At 45.1% G+C, this 23,732-nt stretch overlaps 1 long non-coding RNA gene across 1 annotated transcript; it reads left to right on the top strand.

Annotated features, from left to right (window-relative positions):
• The first annotated feature begins 4,470 nt into the window (after positions 1 to 4,470).
• On the top strand, positions 4,471 to 19,115 carry LOC102547123 (uncharacterized). Its single transcript, XR_015632413.1, has 5 exons — positions 4,471 to 4,573; positions 6,047 to 6,148; positions 7,939 to 8,019; positions 8,366 to 8,488; positions 18,965 to 19,115. It is a non-coding gene; the product is annotated as an uncharacterized LOC102547123 (long non-coding RNA).
• The last annotated feature ends 4,617 nt before the right edge of the window (positions 19,116 to 23,732 follow it).

Here is a 23,732-nt window from a genome sequence, read left to right on the forward strand (position 1 = left end):
TAGTGCTGTTTTCTTCCCCCGTCTTTTTATCCCCCCTTGTCTGCCCGTCACGCTGAACATTTATAGGGGCATTAGAACTAAATACCTGTCTCACCGTTTACATGGAGAGATGTTAGTCAAAGGCCTTCATTGTTTCCTTGGGAGGAGGTGGGAGACAGTGGGTACACCTGCCTTGGGCACAGGCAATAAAAAGGTGAAGCGAAGGTTGAGAATTTAAAAGCAATTAAGGAAATAATTAAGAGTGGGCCTGCTTTTCTCTTAGTACTTGCATTGGTGAGTCTAAATAATATCAGCGGTAAAAGACTCCTTCCTCTTTAAGAAGGAATCACCCCCACCATCTCTCCCAACTCTGCCACCAAGAGCTGCTTGGGAGGAGGGAGTCTGGATCTAGAAAATCGGGGTCAAATTCATCTTCTTTTCTACTAATTGAATGTGGTGCTTACATTTTTTTGATAGCAACCTGATTACCCCCATTTATCATAACAGGAGCATAAACGTTAGTCCCTTCTGAGCAAAGAGCGAGCTGTCCCTATGGTGAGCTCAAATGTGTGGAAGAGGATCTTGGGACAAATGACATATCACCATGCCTTGCAAGAATAAGGACCTGGATTCAATTCACAGAATACAGGTTAAGAAACAAGTAACTAGACACAGTGGTGTGTGCTCACACTGAGAAAGCAGAGGCAAGTGGATGCCTGGGGCTTGATAGCCTACTAGGTAGTGCCAGACAAGTGGGAGTCCGGGTATCAAACAAAATAAAAGGCAGGTTGTGTCTGAGGAGTGACACCTGCAGCAGCCTTCTGATTTCCACACACATGAATGCATGTGAAGTTCACACACACACACACACACACACACACACACACACACACACACACAGAGAGAAATATACACAGACACACATGTGTATACATGCACACACAGACACCTATATGTACACATAAATGCATACATGTGCACACATAAGTACACACATGAATACATGTATACACAAATGCACATATGCATATACACACCACAAGTACACACACACACACAAACAAACAAGAAAGGGGATCTCAGGAAGAAGGTACCAGGTTCTGTGCTCGCTCTGATTTTCTCAGTTAGTTCTTTACAGAAGGCTCAGGGTTGCCTCTTACACAGCCCAGAGTCGGCTGAGCCTCATTATATCTCCCTATTTCTTTAGAGTCTGGACCAGGCCTTGGCCATTTCTAGATTCCAACAAAGGCCTACAGGCCACAACTCAATCACTACATTCAGTCCAGTGTGTGTTAGAAAGAGATGTTAAAACATTGACCCACATGTGATCCACAAATGATTTGACTTTGATGGCAGAATCCAGTCTTTGTGATAGAATACGGGACTTAAGAAGTGTACACAATTTACCATGTGAGCCTTTACAGGAAGGAGTTGCCAGACATCTCACTAGAATATCTGTATGGCCTTTGGCTGAATGGTTCTTCTCTTGATCTCTTATAATTTATTTTCTACCAGGCAGGCAGCTTTGTTTGTCAAATGTAAGTCATATCATGACAAAATATGACCACTCAAAATGGCCCGTTAGCCTCCATTACAATAAGACACAACCTTCATTCCCTGGGCCAAGAAGATCTCACAATCTGGCTTCTGATTCCTTTCATAATCCCTTGACATAGAGAAGCATGATCTCCCAAATTTATACACTGAAGGTCCAACATCCAGTATATCTGTATCCAGGAATAGTTCTGTTTAAGGCAGTAAAGATTAAATGAAGTTGTAATAATGAGGCCTTGCTCCACCAGGCCTCTTACACATCTAGGAAGAAGAGAAAGGTAGAAAACTACCTTTCTCTTGCATACACTATGGAATAGCATAGAAAGAGTGAGAAGATGTCTGTCTGCAAGCTCAGAAGAGACTCTCCACCAAAACCAAAACTGGATTGTACCTTGACTTCAAACTCCAAAATCGGGAGGAAATGAGCTACCATTGTTCAAACCACCCAGTTGCAGGATTTTGTTGGGGCAGCTTGATGTAAAACCTTCTCACTGCCTCTGGTACTCTGACCTGGTGGCCCTGGGGCACAGTGTGCTGCTGGTTGCCTGATGCTTGATGTACATTTTCTCAGAGTGTTCCCTCCCCCAACCCTCAACCTCTGGTCCTGCTGGAGCTGTGACTTCCTAAAGTTCAATAAACACCACAAGGATTAATTATCAAGAATTTGGCTATGCTTAGAATCACCATGGAGAGGTCCTTTGGGGAACGTCCACCCATGACAGTGTTTCTAGAGGGGTTGAACTGAATGCGAGTCATAGCATCGCATGGGTTAGGATCCCAGACTGGATAAGAAGAGGCAGTGGAGGTAGCTGGACATCAGAGCCCATTTCTGTTTCCCAAACATAGATGCAAGGATGCCAACTTCCCATGCTGCTGTCACCAGGTCCTGCCACCAGGATGATGAGCCAGAGTAAACCCTTTCTTCTTTGAGTTGTTTTAGTCAGATATTCTGTTACCTCAACAAGAAAGGTAAAATGACATAAGGACTTTGGTTGAATGTCATATACTCAGACTCTAACATTAGCCACGATTTTAAAGTAACACCTCTACCCCCTATCCATCTTGGTTCATGCTATCCACGAGAATCCATGATTTAGGGTCTGGTCTTATTTTAGCTTCTGTTAATATAGTCTATAGAATAATCCATTTGGATAACTGATTCCCTGTGTTCTAAAGAATAAAGAAGAGCCAATAGCATTTCGTAGGCACAAGACCCAGGCAGGTAGGGAAGGGTCATGTTGAATACGGGGACGAGAACACCTGTGATAGACACATAAGTATTCGAGGGAGCAGAGGGAGAGTCATGAATTCCATTTTTTATCAGATGTCTGGGTGGAGAGATGTCATAGTCAATTAGACTATACAAGTTTGGAATTCATGGGAGAGATTGGGGTTAAAGATAAAAAATGTGAGTCACCCAGATTTAGATGATATTTAAAGCCATGATCCATAGCAAAGTTTGTTAAGTAAGAAATGTGGGTACAGAAAAAGAAAAGTCCCGGGAGCTCTGGGATACACAAATATTTACAGGCAGAGGAATGAAGTAGATCAAGGCTAAGGAAGGGAGAAAAAAGATCTATCAAGGGGACCAGAGAAGCAAAACAGAAGCGATGAAAGGCTGTGATTCACCATGCTGAAGACATTCTAGATGAGGAATGGATGTTCTGGGCCTGAGGTAGAAGAAGAACAGAGACAGAAGCTTTGTGAGGTAGGGTGAAGAAGAGCTCATAGATCAAAGGTGAAGAGGGGATAAGGCAGAGCTAAAGATAACAATTTCAAAGAGTTCTGTTAACATGACAGAAAGAAAAACGTTGTTGCTGGAGGAAGCTAAGAGCGAGGGGGCAGGGAACCAGAAGGGAAGGGAGTCCAGTGCACTGTGCATGGTAAGGACACTAGACTGCAAAGATGGTGTCACAATCAACATTGGCTACCCATGAGGTGATGTGTTTGCAATAGATATGGATGGAATAGTACCCTTTGCTGGGACCTGAGTACTGACTGCAGGGAAGGCAGAAGACACGGGGCTAGAAGAGGTAACAAGGTGACTCATTTTTTAGGTGGCTGCCTGCTTGTTTTCTCAGTGAGTACAAGGTGAGGTCATCAACTGAGAGTGAGGGGGCGGATGTCAGGAGAGGAGATGTCACACGGTGGCCTGGAATGGAAGGACTGAGTTGACCAGGGAAATGGAGAAAGATCGCCAGAGATTGCCAAGGGTCCATGGAAGACCCATAGTCAAACATCAAGGCAGGACGATGCAGTCATGCCCCATGTCTTTTTCCAGCTGGCCTCAGAAACACTGGTCCAGGCTTATGGGAGGAACATGTCAATGCTGAAACTGGGAGGAGATGTTCAGATCTGTAGACTGCAGGGAACTGTGTGCTTATGCCATGATTGTGATGTCAGAGAAGATAATGAAGACTCAGAAGAATGGGGGAATCAGCCCAGGGGTCAAGGGACCCAAGGACAGGGAAGAATCAGGAATTTTCTGAGGTCAGGGTCATAGAGGTATCCGTCTAGAAGATGGTGAGTGGTGAGTAAAGAGTGGGATCCTCAACACGAGATTTGAGGTGCCAGCAAGGAGACCCACAGTAAGTGCACAGAACTGTGAAAGGAACAGGCCATCAAAGGGGCGAGGAGAGCATCTTTGGAAGAGGAAAAACCAAAGAAAGAGAAGTGGAGAGGTGGGGAGAGAGATACAACATCTGCTGAGATTTTTGGCATATTCCTAATGATAATAATCATGGCGGTGCCCGTGGTATGAGCAAAGTATTCAAGAGTAGGAGAGAGTGAGAGGTCGCTGGCCACGGGGAGAGCAGTTAGTGTGTACAGTCTAATGCCATGAGCACCAAAGAAGCAGAATTTCAAGAGGGTGGAAAGGATGGTGAGATGCCCTGTGGATAGAATGTGGAGCTAGAAGTATGTGCGGCCACCTTGTAGAGCTGCTGAAGAAGACTAAAGGAGGACCCTAGGAGCACAAGGAGCATCTGAGCCTGCCATCCACAGGAAGTATGAGGACATGGCTCATTTTGGTATAGGCACAGTAAGTGAGTTTTAAAAAGACCACATAGTGGGTAGTTTTGTTAGATTTGGCGATATACAAGAGTCATAAGATGGGAAAAGTCTATGCCTGTTTCGTCCAGAACAAAGCATGCCAGCCTATGCAACTTAGGAGAACAGAAGTACACAGTGCCATAGTTCTAGAGGTCATGTGTGTGACATGGGTGTCAGCTGTGCCACATAACCTGTGTGACCCACAGGGAGAGAGTCACCTTGTCAGTTCCATCTTCTGTAGCCCCAGTTGGTTTGTGGCACTGTCGCTCCGGTCTGCCCAGGATATTGTATGGTCTGTCCCTCAAACAGTCTTTACTCTGTGCCTGGCTGTCTCCGGGTCCAAATTTCTCCTTTTTTAATAAGGACACCACTCATGTTGGATGAGGGCCCACCCTAATGACCTCATCTTAACTTGATTAAATCTGTGTGCCTGTGCACTCGAGCTGTTACAATAAAAACACTATAAAACTGGTCCCTTACAAGCAACAGACATTTGTGTCGTACAGTTCCAGGGACTGGGAAATTTAAGATCAAAGCACCAACAGGTTTGGGAACTGGCAGACGCTCCCTTCCTGATAGACTGGTACCCTTCTAATGATGTCTTCACGGGAAAAGGCAAACAACTTTCTCTCCTGTCCCCCAAATGTCTAGTCCCATCCACAGGAGCTCTACCCTTGTGGCTTCATTTCTTCTCATTTTCTTAATTTCCCCTACTATTAAATAGGGGATCAGGTATAACCTCTCCTACCAGCACAAAATAAAAATGTCATCCACTTTCATTCACCACTCACTCCCTGGTATACAGAACCATACCTGGTATCATGCACGATCATAATAATATGTAACTATCGGGGTTGGGGATTTAGCTCAGTGGTAGAGCACTTGCCTAGCAAGCGCAAGGCCCTGGGTTCGGTCCCCAGCTCCGAAAAAAAGAATTAAAAAAAATCATATGTAACTATCCTAAGTCCTAATGTTCTAGGCTTCTTGGGGTTAAGGTGTTAGCATATCTCTTGGGGGAAGCACAATTCAACCCAAAGGAAGGTCAAGCTGATGCTCCATGGTCCTCTACCATTCATACACAATGTAGTGAATTCTGGAGTTTGCTTGTGTGGGTGATCAGTTTGTGTCCTGGGATTACTGTCTAAGTGAGTAAGTGAGAAGAGAGATGCCATGACGAAGAGGGGTGGTCCCACAATAATATAGTGTGCACATTAGTCCCGGGCAGTATGAGAAGTTTGCTAGCCTGCTTTGTAGACTGCTGTGGGTAGGGCGTAGCTAAGCAGGCAGAAGTCCTTCTGTTACTTGATCACTAGTTAACTATACTCAAGTTACACTGTTCTAACTCTAACAACAACAACAAAAGACCTGGGTTGTTCTGTCCTCTGAGGCGCTGCACACACTCTCCCACTGCTTAGAGAAGTCTCTCAGAGCTCATGACAGCTGGCTTCATCTCTCTCCCAAGACAGATCCTCTCAGAAGCCTCCTGTTTAGAGAAACCTGCATGGCCATCCCTTCCTGTGACTGACTCCATCCATCGCTGATTGGTTCCTTGTTTTCTGCAAAGGTACCATTCTCCCTGCCTTGCTCACATTGTTAGTGTTCAACTCTCCCACCAGCATAAAGCTTCACAAAACAAAAAGCCTACCGCCCTCCATCCACCATAGAACCATAGCTGGCACAGATAGGAAGGACAACAGCAAAAGGAACCATCCTGCCCACCGTCCTTCCTTCTCTGGCTCAATAGACGGAAGTGTCTTATATAGGCATAAGTTATTTATCTTTCCTCCTTCTTATCTATAAATTAAAGAGTTGGAGCCCAGGTTTAATGCTGTAGGTCTGTAATCCCAGCTGTTCCGGAGACAAAGAAGGATTACAAGGCCATAGCCTGCCTGGGTTACATACCGAGTTGGAGGCCAGCCTAGGGGAAAGGACGGTCATCAAATTAGGTCCAGTACCCAATACCGACCCCCTCAAAAAATGTGCTTAGGTCTTATCTTTGAGATGTTTTTAAGTCTCTCAACACCGGTCACATGACAGCCTGACATCATGAGAAGCCCGCTGGAAAGCTGTTTGCCCACTAAACAGCAAACAGGTTAATACCTCGAAGCCAAGAGAAGAAAAGCCCCCATGAATTATACCCTTGAAAATAGCTATTTGTTGGATCTACTAACAGATGTGATTTGAACAAAGGATGGTTTTACTTATGTGCCCTTAGAGCCTTCCCTTAATTCTTTATGCTGAGGCTACACTGTAAGAGCAGGCCCTAGAAAGATAGCTCGGTAGTTAAGAGTGCTTGCTGTTCTTCTAGAAGATGGAAGGGGGTCCCAGCACCCATTACTGTCTTGGTGTGCTTTCTTTTCTGTGCCGAAACACCACGACCCAAACCAAGTCGGTGCTACATGTCAGAACCCCAGTTCATCACTGGAGGAAGTCCAAGGGACTCGAGCAGGAACCTGGAGACAGGAACTGAAGCAGAGACCACGGAGGAGCGCTGCTTCCCACAGTTCACTCAGCCTGCTTTCTTATAGCAAGCCAGGATCACATGCCTAGGAGTGGCAGTTCCCACGGTGGCCTGGGCCCTCCCATATCAACCACGAATCAAGAAAACACACCACATGTATTGTTCCACAGACATGCCCGCAGGCCAATCTGATGGAGACATTTTCTCATTTGAGGTTCCCTCTTCCCAGGTGACCCTAGCTTATGTTGACATCAACAGTTAACCAGCTCACTTGTCAAGTGGCCCTGACTGCCTGCGACTCCAGTGCTAGGGCACTTGACACCCTTTTCTGGCCTCTTATGTCACCTCCAGATATGTGCACATAAATACACAAACACACACACATATACACACATACACACACATACACCACACACACACACACACACACACACACACACACACACACACACACACACCACACACAGGTCTTTTTTAAAATATGAAAGGTGAGACCAGCAAGCAAGATAGCCAGACCTACATGTACTACTGTTTTAAAGGCCATCTTTGATCTTCTGGAAAGTTCTATTTGATTCTGGGTTTTTTTTTCTTGTATACTACAAGTGTGTACAGAGTTTCCCAAATGGTAGAGGTAGTCTATCCTAAGAATCGAGAACACTTTTAATAACTGGACTTTTTAGGCCAGATTTTTTTTTAAGATCTTTGAAATAATAACTAGGCTTGTCTGCCAGTTTTTCCAGAATCACAAATTTAGGGGTCTGCCGTATCCCAGGTCTTGAGCTATGGTGAGGATCAAGCTTTCTTAAGCTTCTGCAGGCCTTATTATTTCTCTCCTTCTGAATCTGCTGATTATAAATTCTTCTGATATTCCACCACCCCGTTCTTTTTCCCAGGGCCTTAAAATTTGGAGAAGAAACATGAAGTGACAAAGTTCACCATTGTTTGACCAGCCTTCCTGGACCACACTGATTTTGGTCAGCATTGTCTATGCTTGTGTACATGTTCACATGATTACATGCATAATATATATATATATATATGCACCAACCAGAAGGCCAGTAACTTTCTGCATTTTGGGTTTTTTAAAAGAATTTTTAAATTTCGTGTGGGTGGTTTGCCTACATGTGTATCTGTGTGCCACACATATGCCTGCCTGGTGGCCTTCACAAGAGGACATGAGATCCCCTGGAACTGGGGCCACGGATAGTTGTGAGTGCCCTTGTGGGTGCTGTAATTCCTCTGGAAGATCAGCCGGTACCCATGCTGAGTCATCTTTTACAGTACTCTACCTTATTGTTTCTGCAACTGTGTCACCCACAGAGTGTGAAAATGCTCAGCTGGCTGGGCTGGCCGGCCAATGAAATGCAAAGATGGGCCTGTATCAGCCCAACAGGAGAGTTGGAGTGTCTTATGTGCCTGAAGTCGGCTTCTGCATCTTGCTCTGTAAGTGCTGCTCGATTCTCTGAACTTGTTCCCAACCCCCCAGCATTGTTAGCTTCATGATCAGAAAGCACCGCCACCCCACCCCCATTTCTCCCTTCTATCTATCCTGATTCGGTAGCTGAGCCTAGAAGAGTCCTAGGCAGGTTAACATGCATGCTGGAGGGGTGTCAGGGTTTTACTGGGGCTGAGAGATGGTCGCCAGCAGACTAACAAGGCGGGAAGAGAGGCAGGAAGAATCCTGGAGGCGAAGTCTGACCCCTTTTTGAAAAATGACTGGTCTAAGGCTTCACACTTGAACTCCGGGTTTTATAGTTCTATAAAAGGCAGCTGACAAAAGAGAACCCGTTTTGGGAGGGTCCAGCTGGCGGGGTCTGAGCCCGGGCGGAGCTGCCTCAACCTTGGAAGGGGCCACAGTTGCTTTTTTCATCCGTGAGGTCAGAGCGGATGGGATTCCCACTCCTTCTGGAGCCTGGGAGAGCAGACAGCCCCAGCCGAGCCTGGCGAATGCCAGCAACAACTAGGCGCTGCCTTCCTGGCTCCACAGCGGGAGCCTTTCCTCCACGGAGACTCTGTGCAATGCTTGGAAGGGAAGCTAGCCCAGCCTTTGCTGCTGTCTGCCCGGCTGGGGAGCCTGCTCGCCCTTTCTTTGGCTGCCCTGCACCCCACACCCTACTCAGCCCACGCAGCTGCCACCCTCAGCCCCCCACTTCGAGACTGGGGGAAGGGCTGCAGTGTTGCAGTGTCTGACTCACAGGCAGACACCTCCCTTACCCCTGGACTGTAGAATTGCCCCCAAAATGAAAATGTGTTTTTGGACTCAACAGTTATTTTCCATTTAGTTTCTTTTTTTTAATTTTCTATTATTTATTTATTTATTTATTTTCTATTTATTTATTTATTTATTTTGCTTTTGCTTATTCACTTCAGACCAGTCTACTACATTGGCCTCAACTGCACAGTTTCTGTGTGGACAAAGCTACTAGCGCTCCAAGCCCTGGGGGTTTGGCGTGAAGCAACTTCTGCTCACTCAGCCCTGACTCAGAGGAGGTACCTTCTTCCTGGCCAGAATCAGGGCTGCTCAGCTTCAGGGAGAGGCCACAGAGAGAGAGAGAGAGAGAGAGAGAGAGAGAGAGAGAGAGAGAGAGAGAGAGAGAGAGAGAGAGAGAGAGAGAGATGGAAGGGAGCCCAGGAGGGCAGAGGCAGAAGCAGGCGCCTCAGAAGGGAGGGCTTGCTTCAAGGAAGACTTGCTTAGGGGAAGATCTGAAAAGGTTTCAGAAGCCCTTGGCTCTGGCCAGCAAGCAGTTCACATCTACCACTGATTGCCTGCCTTGCTCCTTCCTGCCTTTGGCCTGGCTGCAAGGCCAAGAGAACAAGGCTGGAGCGAAACCCCAGGGAAAGTCTGCTGAGTGGCCCCAAGTCTCCAAATCATCCATTATCATCAATCAGGATCAGTCTACACAATGTGAACACACTATGTGTCTTCGTGCTATCCTGTGACGCATTCCCTCAGCCCTCATTCAGGCATTCTATTACCAGACGCTATTTTCGCAGCCTACTATACACAGAGGAGGACCTACTGAATGGCAGAGAGACCTGTGCTGAGCCTGGAACAGCTGCTGCTCTGTGGATTTGCCTTGGAGAACACAACTCCTAACAGAGCTGCCCTGACAGAGAAGGAGTTCCGAAGCTGGCCATTCTTCTAGATCACAAGAAGCCGGGCATCAGGGATGGGCCTCAGGGATGGACCTCTAGCAGCAATGGCCTGTGTTTGTAATGCATTTGATTTCCTTCAGCACTGTCTGGCTCTCTCTCCTGAGAGTCCACATTGGAGAACCACGTCAAAAAAGAACTTCCTAAGAAAGCCAGACATGGTGGTGCATACCTATGAGGTATGCATACCCAGGAGGCTATGGGAGGAAGGTGGCCTTGCGTCAAGTTTGAGGACAGCTTGGGCTGCATAGCAAAGCGTAGCAAAGCTACCTCAAAACAATTAAAATGAAAGACTGAGGAAGGAAATAAAGAAGAAAAGAAGGGAGGGGATGAAGAAGAAGAGGAAGAGGAAGAAAGGAGAGAGAGGGAGAAGAAGGAAGAAGTGGGAGGAGGGGAGGAAAGAGAGAAGGAAGGGGGTCTCCTGAGAGAATACAAACAAAACACCATAAGTTGAATATGGTTTCTTTCATCTGAAACTTAGATCGAAATTTGACTCTCCACAGGACAGAGGCACTGGGAGGAGCAGTGAGGCCTTTGAGGAATGATAAAGCCATTGGAATAGATTAGTACCTCCCTCAGGACTGGATTAGTTACCGTAAGGGGGTTGTTACAGTGTGTGGCTGTCCTTGGGCTCGCTCTGTTTTGCCCATGCCCATGGGCCCTTTCATTGTCCAGCGCGAGCTGAGAAGCAGCACAGGATCCAGGAGACACCACCATCCTGCTCTCGAGCGCCCAGGTCTCAGAACCTCTATTCTCTTTACCCTTTATTGTGTTTCCCTGCATGTCTGTGCGTGTGTGCATGCATGCCGTGCGCCCAGAGAGCAGAAAAGGATGTGCGATCCTCTGCAAGTGGACAGATGTGAGCCATTGGTGTCAGAAACCAAGCCCAGCAGCTCTGGAAGAACGACAAGTGCGCTTAGCCACTGAGCCATCTCTCCAGCCTAAGAATTTCTACTCTCTAACTCTAGTCAAGTCTTAGGTATTGTGTTCCCACCACAGAAGATGCGCCTCAGACACAGCACTCCCTCCACTCAAGAGCAATGAGAAGGGAGTCTTCAGATGCCACCTTTCCTCTCTCCCTTCCCTTCTTTTGGTACATTAAAATGAAAACGAAAAATCCCAGTACTCCTTGCAATGACATTTGATATCCATTGTGGTATGGAGCATTACTGAGTACCACACATGTAACAGTGTGCAGCCCAGGAGGCCGGGGGAGAGCGGGAGGTAGTCTAGTGACAACAGGACCACGGGAGCTTCGGAAGAATGAGTGGAGTGAGTCATGGATGCTGTGCTGTGGATGAGAACATGCTCAGGTCACTCTCCTACCTGTCTGGATGAGGTCACAGAAACTGCTCGATTAAACAACAACATCCTTTTAAAGGACTTTTCGCCATCTCATACTGTCCATCGCGATTGCCCCTGGGAGACTAGACCAAGTGACTTGTGACCACCATGAAGAGAGAAGTCTGGGATACACCCGAGCGCTGACATTTTATCGACTTATAAAATTGAATACATAACTAGTAGAAAACGAAGCATCCTCTTGGACTTACTGTTATCACCCAAGGACTACAGCACTCAGACAAGACCAACAAGTGCTCTGTTGAGGCTGAGGGTATAGCTGGGTAGTAAAGAGGTCCCAGGGTCATCCAGGAGCCCTGAGCTTAATCCCCAGCACTGAGAAACCATGGTATGGCTGGGGCAGGAGCTGGGACTGTGAGGATGGCTCAGTGGACACAGAATTTACCTCTGAAGTGTGAGGAACAAAGTTCAGATCCCTGGTGCCTATATCAAATCCAGCCAGGCATGGCAGTTCACCATCCTTGGGCTCGGAGAGGCAGAGACAGGCTGACTAAACTAGTCAAATGTCTGAGTTCCAGGTTCGGTAAGAGACCTTACTTCAGTAAATAAAGTGGAGTGTGGTTAAAGATGACCTCCCAGTATCAAGCTCTGCGCTACACACATACATGTGCATGCACACACCCAGGCACACACATAAGCCCATAATACCTGTGAACACAAATACACATGGAAACATGTCTTCAAATAGAAAGAAGATCTTATTATTCTACCTTTTTTTTCTTACTTACGTCCTTAGGTAGACATCAAAGGACATTCTATTTTAGCCACCTAATGTGGCTTGCAGTAAAAGCCAGCTAGATACAGAAATACAAGCCAGATTCACTGTTGGGCACTCTGAACATGGAGAAAGGCCAGGATCTCATAAATGCAGCAGCCTTCAAACAGAGAAGGCAAGAAACTAGATTCCTTCCTGAGCATCCAGAAAGAATCTCAGGATTAACTGGGCCTTGCATTTTTAGCCCCGTGAAACCCACTGTTGATTTCTGATTACTGGAGCTGTAACATGACCAGCATATGCTGTTTAAGCCATCAGAACCACCAGTATCTGTCACGACATTCATACAAGATGAACAGGCATCAACGATCCTGCTTGAGCCTCCTTACCCACACCCATGTGCAACTCTACCCTCAAAACATCAACTAATAACCAGGATTAGGTTTGCAAAGCTAATTCTTCAACACTCCTCATAGGGTCTCTCTTGACTATGACCATGTCAGTATTAGTGAATTCAGACCCTTAGGGTGTCATTCCCTCTTGATTAATAGTTGGCCCTGCTAAGGCCAGTGCCAGGTAACAGGCCCAACTGTGGGATCCATCAACTGAGCACCACTGTGCAGTGTGAGTAGCCTCTTGGTTCAAGCTTATTGTTCAAATGCAGCTTGATCATCACTAGGAGCCCAGGGATCCAGGAGGAGGTCGGAACCACAGATATCACATAGAGAAGGTTTGCTGGCACCTTCTCCGAGTCTTCATATGTGACCCTGTCAATCCTAGGAAATAGATGGTTCTCCCAATATGAAGTCAAGACATGAGGCTCGGGTCTATGGAACTTCATGGGAAAGACTCACAGGGTGAAAGCGAGTGCACGCAGAACATGCAAAATGCCCCCAGTTCTGTCTGAAAGGCCCCGGAAGTTCTAACCATGAGGTTCTGGCCACCTTGATTTTCTTATCACCATGACAAAGACGTGGACAGAAGCATCTTCAAGGGGGCAGGATTTATTTTTGGCTTAGGGTTCAGAGGCTCTCAGTCCATCCTGGCAGGGAAGACATGGGTTAGGGTCTGAATAGTGCCTCTGCCTACAGCAGTGAGCTTCCACAGTGGTTTGCTTCATCAAAAATCAGAGACATGGACCAGAAACAAGGTTGGACTGTTATCCTCCATGACCTAAAGCTATCAGTCAGGTCCTGTGCCAAAGCTTCCACAGCCTCCTAAGGTACAAGCAACAGCTGGGGATCAAGTGTTCAAACATGAGCCTGTGTGAGACATTTCATATTCAAATCACAATACCAGTCATTATCGGATAACTGCAACCCAGTTGGTCCCTTGCCTCCTCTCCCTCCCCTTCCCATGTCTCCACCATCCCTTTCCTTCGCACTTTACCTCACTTCCTTTAAGAAAATAATGTTTCTATAACATCTATAGCATTTGAAAGTGGGGAAGTTCAAGTTCTCAGCAGAATATAAAGAAAGAGCTCAAAACCTCTTCCCTTCTTTCCCTTTTTCTGGTGATGGGTCTCATTAGCCTTGTTGAGTCTCACCTTTTTTTTTCCTTGAAAAGTAGGAGAGACCATCATTAAATACATGGTGTGGTTCAGAAAATGAGTGTAGGATTGAGTCTGCTTGCATTTGACCATTCCATGTGCAATCAACAGTTAGTCCGTTTCTCCCTTCATCCTGCTTGTATAAATACAATATGGTATATTGTCCATGGATGGCCCTGATCCCCCAAGTGGCATAGCTCCATCTGCATTTAACAATTATTATAAAGGTTTCCCAGACTATAGAAACTAGTATTTTGTTTGTTTTCTTGCTTTTGTTTGCATTTAAGGGCTCATTACATGGTTCTCCAGGTTCCTGTGGCCCCTTTACCTCTGACCTCAGCCTCATTCGTCTTCCTTCTGTTCCCAGCAACAGTGACAAAAATGGGCTCCTTCCTTCCCACAAATAATGCAATTCTTGCTATACCCATGAATGTTCCTTCCATGTTTTGTAGATGCTGTTTTGGAGTCTCTTGGGTTCTAACTTGTTAATTCCCCAAGCATCCCAATCCCCAAGTTCATGCATGGAAAAGACTCAGACACTGAGTTCCTCCACCTCTCTCTCTCTCTCTCTCTCTCTCTCTCTCTCTCTCTCTCTCTCTCACACACACACACACACACACACACACACACACACACACACACACACACACACACTCACTCTTTGTCTACCCACAAGTCTGAAGGACGTCATGATGCCTTCACTAGCTAAATATGTTCTAGAAACATTCACCCCTGCGCTTCTGCATCTCAACCATAAGCCAGGTCAGAGGACTCCACGTCATTCCCATCTGATAAAGTACTTGCTGGCCTGCGAGGCAGAAACCCAAAACCTTGGCGCGGCCCCAACAGGTCTTCCCTTCTAACTCCCCACACCTTGCCATAGGGGGCAGAGATGACTTGTGACCAGCACAGGAACTAAGAAGCCTTTGTGGTGATGCATGATCTGAGTATTTTCAGCACCAACAGAGAGAGGATATCCTGTGGATTCTAAACCCTGTGAGGCTTTCACATCACCACAGGTTTAACTCAGGGTCTCTCCCTGTTCATCTTTCTTTGGATCCTTCTCGAAGTCTTATTCCCTCCTCTAAAAGATGGCTTAGAAAAAATCATATGATTTGAAGGGTTTACTATAGTTCCCTATTTTCAATATTATGGTGATACCTTTATATTTAAGTGCATTTATAAAATATATAATATGCAATACATTATTTACATGTATAGTTATATATTTACATATAATATGTTATATATCATATTATTTATATATAGTGTTGTTGTTTATTTATTTACATATGTGTGTGAGCATGCATGTGTGTGCTCACGTAATACTGAACACATTTGGAAGTGAAAGGACAGCTCACAGAAGAGAGCTCTCCCCTTCCACTAAGTAGGTTCTGTGGATTGAGCTCAGGCATGGCAATAAGAGCCTTTCACCCCCTGAGTCATCTCACAGCCCAGGGAGTTGTTGGTGAAGAAATGAAGGAGTTCCTACAAAGTCATTTTATCTGTGTATTAGTAAATGCGTTCTGCTTCCCAGCACTACCCGTTAACCTCTCTTGGTGGAAACCCTCCCTGAGGTAAGGTGGTTTAAAATAATGACCTGTGAGTGAACACTTATTAAGTATGGCACTGGGCTGTGTCTTAGGAGGAAGAACAGAGCTTGTATTTGAATGGCAGGAGACAGAGAATTAGCTCAGAAGCTGCTGTAGGGCAGAAGTGGAATGAAGAGCTATGAGCATCATATGAATACTAGAAGAAAGAGAACAAGATATCAGGCAGAAAGCATAAAAGCTCCCATAAGTCTGGGAATACCCAGAAGAAATCCAGAATAGCTAGACCACCAACACACTTAGAAAATCATTTCTATTTGAAGGGCTATTACATGGTCAAACTTCAGTGACACGACCCCAGCTTTGAGCCCAGACAAATTCACATAATCCTCAGTTCCTCGCCATAGACCATACTCATTCTTGGAGACCAGGTGTACGGCATTTTCCTGGACAACAGCTTCTTCATTCCCACCCAGTTAAATTGCCAGTCTGCGATGAAGGACTGAGATCTAAGGAGATTCCCTCGTGTGTGATGGCAACGCTAGAGTGGAGCCTGTACCTTGCCCAGCATGGGAGGGGGTCGGGGAGAGATCGTGCTGAGGGCACAGAGAAGGAAGTAGGAGGATTAAGCTGGGAGCACCTCAGAGGCTTTGTAAGACCCTGGTTCAGATAAAGGGAAGAAGGATGGTTAGACCCTGGTTCAGAAGAAGGCTGGACCCTGGGAACCCCAGAACATGAGAGAACATAAGAACTAAGATGAGCGTGAGCCCTTCACCTCCAGCCATCTTTTTCAGTTACATATATGACCACTAACATAGGAGACCCTTGTGAAATGAGGTAAGAAGCAAATTTCTCCAATGCACCTAAGTTTGATTCTCCCAACTACTTATTTCTCATCAAACGACTCAATATAATAGATGCAGTTTTCCTGACTTCCTGTCCTCACACCATGGTATGAGTAAATGTTTGGAATTATTTTTAGTTGAATATGAAAAGGTGTAATGAAGTTTTATTCATAAAAGTTCCAAAGGACCCATAATATGTCAATATATTTATTTCTATTCCTTTATGCATCTAGACATTAACTTATTTTTCTATTCATCATTGGTGCCATTTTGCGTGTGTAGTTTTATACCTAGGTTTATTACTATTGTAGATTTTCTATAATGTAAGGTTCATTAATGGTAATTAAGTGGTAGTAATGGTTACAATGGTAGTTAATGACTGGTGATATTCCCATATAAGAATATAACAGGATTCACTCTATTATTTCACTTCTTAAAAGTTGGTAGGACGAGTGAGCCAGTTTTATGTTGTTGCTGATGTTGTTGTTACCATAACGAAATGCTGGAGGCTGTGAAGTCTATCAAGAGAAAAGGTTTGCTTATAGATTCCAAGGTACATGAGTCTGCTGAAGGTCTCCTAGCATCCCAGTGACAGAAGCACAAATGGGAGAGAGTCATAACATAGGAAGAAAGGAACTCAAGAGTGTGATCCTGGGTCCGGCTGGCAGACTTGTGGATCACATGTTCTCTATAACACATGTTCCACACTGCAACTGTAGTCTAGAAGCAGGAAGAAATAAGGCATCCTGAATCCCACAGTCAGAGTTCTCTTTCCTCCTCTTCACAAGCATACCGTCTTCAATGTTGTTGGTTTTTTTTTTCCTTGCCAGAATATGAGGTAAATTCCTCCCTTCTCTCCAGCAAGGAATGTTTATCATACAGGACCCTGCTTCTGCTTCCTTTTCTCCTTCAGGAACCTTCTCCAACAAATAAGTTCCATTTGCAGGGAGAATTGTGGTGAACAAAACTTTTCCCAACTCATTACACATGGGCAGATCATTCCAAACTCAAAATTGGAGAGTCCACCCCCACAAGCCCCTCACTTTTATTCTGGTCTCCTTTCTGTACATCCGGCTACTTACCTCATCCCTTTGGTTTCTATATTGTGGCGAGGGATTGCAGGAAAGATGCCAACCTTATTTCAAATAGGCAACCACTTATCCTAAAAATAGACTCTGGGAGATGTGGGACAGCCCATTTGTGATTAAGGTTGACACTTGAAATCAGAGGAGAAAAGAGTCATTAAGAAAACACCGTCTTATTTTTCTAAGGGGCATCTGCACTGAGCGTCCCTCTGCCTCTCTGGTTTTCCCTGCTCACTGTGACATTTCGATTAAACCCTCTCATCACAGTGTGTGAAGATTCCCCTGGTCACATCGCGTCCTCTCTGTTTCCCAGTAAGTGTTAGGTTGACTTCTTAAGCGGCCCCTTTAGCTTTTATGATTAGCATTTTAGTGAAATCATTCAAATCAATCCAAAATATGAACAGGACAAGAATCCTCTTTTCTAACTGATTTTCCCTTGGGCGAGTTTTTGTTTGTTGCTGTTTGGGTTTTTTGTGGAAATCTGTCAGTGTGCATGATGGTGGTTTTCAAATCTAATTTTCTATTTGAACTGAGAACTTCAAAATATGTATGTCAGTGACTGCTACCACGGGGACAGATTTTGGCATGGTTGTTGTTTTGCAAGGAGTATTTTTTATTAATCTTTGAGAATTGCATACAATGTATTTTAATCATACCTCCGACTCCCCCCCCCCCATCCCACCATCCTCTCTTTAATCATCCAACTTCGAATTTTCTTCTATTTTTCTTCTCTATCAAGTCCAGCTTGTATTGCACAACTACTCTTGGCTGGGGGCCCTGCCTTGCCCTGTGGTCAACCTGCCAGGGGTCACGCTATTAAAGAAAACTGACTCCCTCTGCCAGCAACTATCAAATGCTAACAGCTCGTCAGCTGATCATGGAATACCATGTCTACCTCCCCATTTCTGTGCAGGGACTCTGGCTGGCTGGAACGTGTGCACACTGTGACAAACACTGTGAGTTCATACATGCACTGGCCATGATTTTCCTGTGTGGCTTTATGTCAGCATTCTTGAAGGGGGTTGACTTTCTCGCATTAAAAATGTCCACATTTCTCCTGCGTCTTTACTCCTTCTCCTCTCTGCTCCTTTGCACCCCTCCTCGTTGTCTCTGTATCCTGAGAGTTTCTTTGGATTGGTCTGCACCACTGACTTCATTATCCGTGACCCATTGCTGGAGCACGCGTGTTCAAGCATGCGCACATGTGTGTGTGTGTGTGCGTGTGTGTGTGTGTGTGTGTGTGCAACATGTTTTACTTGTGAGCGGATGCTCGCGTGTGCTATGCTCACTTGCATGAGTGTGGTCTGTGTACACCATACCAGACAACCTTAGGTGTCCTCTCCCAGGTACTACCAACCATTTTCTTCCTTCGAGACAGTCTCTCTCTCCGCTCTGGCATGCTTCAGGTAGGCTCAACTGGCTGGCCAGCAAACCCCAAGATCCACCTATCTCTGCTCTCCCTGCTCTGAGATTACAAGAGCACACTGTTACACGTGGCGTTCTCACACGTGTTCTGGAATCCCACTCAGGTCCTTGTGCTTGCAAGGTATGAGGGAGCCATCTCTCATTCTCGCTGCCTCCACCGCAGCCAGCATGGACTCTGGCCTCTCTCCTCTGCACTGGGATGCTCTTTCTCAAATCACATGCTGTTTCTTTGCAGGTATCTTATTTCTCCTCGATCCCGGGATACAAGAACAACTGGTATCCTGTAAAGCAGAAAAGAAGCCAAGAACAGAGAACAGAGTCAATGGAAGGGAACAAAGGGACTTTGTGATTTTGATTTTAATTATACTGACTCCTTGAGGAAATCATTTTCTTCCTTCCTTGTACTTTTCTTCCTTCAGGATACAGTTGCATTTTCTTCTCTTTAGTTCTTCCATGGCTAACTCCCCCCCCCTCCCTCCCTCCTTCCTCCCCCTTCCCTTTCTTCCTGTGCTTAAAAGATTTGGAGCTGGGGAGCAGAATTTACAAACAGCTCCAGTATTCCCTTTCTCCCTGGCCCCTCCCGTTCCTCACTTACACATCTTACCTGGAGGGTAGGTTGAGAACTTAAGAAGGAAATGAGTAGATGAATGAACACGCTCCCTAGTTCCCGCGTCCAGAACTATGAGGGAGTGGCCTGACGAGACATTCACTGCTGTGGCTTTCAGGCCTCCATCTACTCTACTCTGTCCTCTGTGGATGGTGACCCTGGCTGAAGGCTTCCCTTTGCCATAGGAGAGATTAGCTCGTAAGGCTCTGCAGGAGGAACGCACAGGGCGAAGGGAACCTGCCAGAAGTGTGGGAGGCAAAGACACTCTGCCCTATAAATCTCATTTCCAGTCGCAAAACATGCAAGCAGCAACTCAGCCCTGTGACTCAGTGATTCCCAGCTGTGTGGGTGCTGATCGCATGCACCTCAAAGGTTAAGCATGGGCCACAGGGCACTGAGTATTGGTCTGGAGCACACAGGTGCTAGGTCAAATCCAGAAGAGCCCCTGAGAAGGGTACTGAGACTACGCACCCTTGCGCCTTACGAGTCGGTGGGATGGCGATAAAATGAAGAGAAGGGGATAGAACACACAGCTAACCCTTTATGTTCTAACTCAGCCTCAGTCCTTCTCCTGAAGAGCTGTACCACAGAGGTAAGAGCCCAGTGTCTACTTGGGCTTAGCTCCTTCTATTAGTCAGCCACTGGGCTTCACTTCTTAATAAGGTGAAGCGAGAGAGAGGAACAGCTCACCGGCTTGCTATTTAGTGATGAGCTGAGGTGATGTATGTCATGGCCAGAGTAGAACTGCACATGACAACTGCGGATGACAAATGAGACGCTCCGCAGTACTCTCTTCGTCATCCTTACAACTAGGACATCACGTTCCCAGTATGTGTATATGTATGTGTGTGTATATGATGTAAATGTGTGTATATATGTGTGTATATATATATATACACATGTGTATATGTGATGTAGGTGTGTGTATATATGTGTGTATGTATATATACACATGTGTATATGTGATGTAGGTGTGTGTATATATGTGTGTATATATATACACATGTGTATATGTGATGTAGGTGTGTGTATATATGTGTGTATGTATATATACACATGTGTATATGTGATGTAGGTGTGTGTATATATGTGTGTATATATATACACATGTGTATATGTGATGTAGGTGTGTGTATATATGTGTGTATATATATACACATGTGTATATGTGATGTAGGTGTGTGTATATATGTGTGTATGTATATGTATATACATACACACATATGTGTGTATATAATTCAAACATACAATCAGGGAGCTTTAATTATGGCATGATTCAGAGTATTCCTTTTTATGTGTGTATGAGTGTGCATATGTGTGTGTGTATTTGTGTGTGTCTTTCTTATGTATTTGTGTCTGTGTTTCTGTATATGAGAGTGTGTATCTCTGTGTGTGTGTGTGTGTTCGCTTGTGTATGTGTCTCTGTGTATCTGTGTATGCATGAGTGAGAGCATGCGTGTGTATGAGTGAATGTGTGTGTGTGTGTCCGTATGTGTGAGTTTCTCTGTGTGTATTTGTTCCTGCCTGTGTTTGTTTGTGTGTCTGTGTGTGTATCGGTGTATATGTGTGTGTGTGAATTAGTGTGTATGAGTATATGTCTGTAAATGTGTGTATCCCTCTGCATGCTTGTGTATTTGTTTGTATCTGTGTATGTATGAGTGTGTGTGGGTGTATGCATTTGTCTGTGTGTATGTGTGTATGTGTGTGTACATCAAATGAGTTGCAGTGCTTCAGAGACTAGAAGGGAATGTTAGATCTCCTGGAGTTACAGTCTCCACCTGAGGTGCATGCTGGGAACAAAACTTGGGCTCTCTGGAAGAGAAGGAAGAATGCCTAACTGCTCAGCCATCCCTCCGACCCCTGAAATTCTCCTTACAAGTCCAATCCCTTAGTCAAGCAATCATGACAAACTCCTAACTCTGGGTATTCATTTCCTCATTTGTCCAATGGAGAGAATCGTATCACTAACTGTAGAAAAGAAGATTTTAGAAATATATCATCTATAAAATGCTTACCAGAGAGACTGCCATGTACTCTGCGCCTTGTTGGTCATCCCTCAGGCTTATCTGCTTATCCAAATAAGAATAAGAAAAATGGCGGTTGGCAAATCTCAGCTTACATCAGAGGAGAGAAGGGAGGGAAGGAAGAATGGGAAAGGGAGGGGAGAAGGGGAGAGGGAGGGAGAAAAGAAGACTAGAGAAAAGAGGGAGGAAGTAGAGGGCAAAGGAGGGGAGGGAAACAGAGAGGAGGGAAAATGAAAAAAGGGAGAGAAAAAGGGAATGGAGAGGAGGGAAAGAGAAGAGAAGGAAGGAAAAGGAGGAGAGTGTATGCACATATATTATTATATATGCATTTGAGGGGCTTGGCTCAAAGCAATTAACATTTTACTTGCCTGTGTCTCAGATACCAATGTGCTCAAGGCCCCACGGGAGCTAACTATATAAATTGGTATCTTTTATTTTCAGATAAACACCTAAGGAGAACACAGGCTCCAACACTTCAACAGCTTTCCCTCCATATACCTTCCCCTTCTCTGGCAGGTCTGGGGATGGTGGCTGTGCACTGGGAAAGTAAAGGTGAGGTCTAGAGGACTCCCTTAGTTTCTCACAGCAGGGAGGGAAGCAGACTTAGGGTGTGGTGTCCCCAGAGGGCCTCTCTACATACACATTCTCCTTGGGGTGTCTCAGCATACCAGAGGTGTAGTTAAGCAAGTATCACTCCACCCATGTGGTGTCTGCTGGCCAAGCCTCATCATACCTAAACTATCATCAAGAACATTAAGAGAAGTATACAGTGGCAGGACTTCTAGCTGTGGTGATGCCCTCTGACCTCCAAATAGACTGAGTGTGTCTGCTGGGATAAAGTTACCCATAATCGAATCATATTTCATCCACAAGGTAAGCTTCTTGAGTAGGCCTCACACCTTTACAACTCAGATATGGTAGCAAGGGGCTTCGATATAGCCCAGCACAGTGGCAGGAGAAAGAGTTAGTGCTGGGCTGCAGGGCGCCTTCTAACCTCACAACGGGACAGCCAGTCTCCAGATAGCACCGCTCAGGTGACTTTAGCATAGCCACACAATGTAGACATCCATGTCTCAGGATATTATGGAAAACCTTGTAGCTGAGGAGACATAGTACATCGTAGAAGACAAGCCTCTCCTTCTGGGGATAAAATCATCTGCAAGTCTAGGTTATCCCAAACACCAAGACAGCACCCCCAGAAAAACACCAGAAAATTCCTGAGTACATCTATGTTGAGTTATCAACATCTTCTCCCGAATGAATCAGTATCTGTGTTAGTTAGGGTTTCACTGCTATGAACAGACACCATGACCAAGAGCTCTTATAAAGGACAACAATTAACTGGTGCTGGCTTACAGGTTCTGAAATTCAGTACATTATCATCATGGCAGAAAGCATGACAGTATCTGGAAAGGAATGGTATTGGAGAAGCTGAGAGTTCTACATCTTCATCCAAAGGAAGCCAGAAGCAGACTGGCTCCCACATGGCTAGGAGGAGGGTCTCAAAGTCCACCCCCACAGTGACACACTTCCTCCAACAAGGCCACACCTCCTAATAGTTCCACTCCCTGGGTCAAGCATATACAAACCACCACAATATCCAAGCAGCAGTCACCTTAAGGATGAAAGAACACAAAAAAGGCAGATACATACAGAGGTATAGATAGATAGATAGATAGATAGATAGATAGATAGATAGATAGATAGATATAGAGAGATAGATACACACACATGATAGGCAAACAGATCCATTGTAGATATATGATAGATGTGATTGACAGGTAATGAATGGTTAATATATAAGTTGATGATAAATAGATATTTGCATAAAATATAGAGAGGTAATTGATAGGTATATAGATGACTGATTTATAGAAGATAGATAATTATAAATTGATAGATGATAGATGGATAGATAGATGATATATATATATATAGATAGATAGATAGATAGATGGATGATAGATAGATAGATAGATAGATAGATAGATAGATAGATAGATAGGATGGATAGATAGATGATAGATTATAAACAGATGGATACATATATTCATACATACATACACACATACATAGAAAAATGCTGTGTTGACAAGTCTTTCAGAATGACAGAGTAGAGAGCAAAGAATTAGATGGGTCCATAGCAACCTCCCTTATTTCAAAGGGAGCAACCTCCTTTGAGACTTTCCACACAGAGGCTACCAATGATGCTTACCTGCCATCTTGATTCTACATATATTGATGTTAGATGCCAGTATGAGGGTGTGCTGTGTCTGCTACCCTCCACCCTGCTTGAACTCTTGTCAATCTGTGTTCAGACACTCCAGACTCCAGGAGAGAGTTTAGAGATGATGAGTTTTAGGCAGTCTAAA

Source organism: Rattus norvegicus, chromosome 10, assembly GCF_021556685.1.
Source record: "Rattus norvegicus strain SHRSP/BbbUtx chromosome 10, alternate assembly SHRSP_T2T, whole genome shotgun sequence".
In the NCBI taxonomy this organism is placed as follows: Eukaryota; Metazoa; Chordata; class Mammalia; order Rodentia; family Muridae; genus Rattus; species Rattus norvegicus.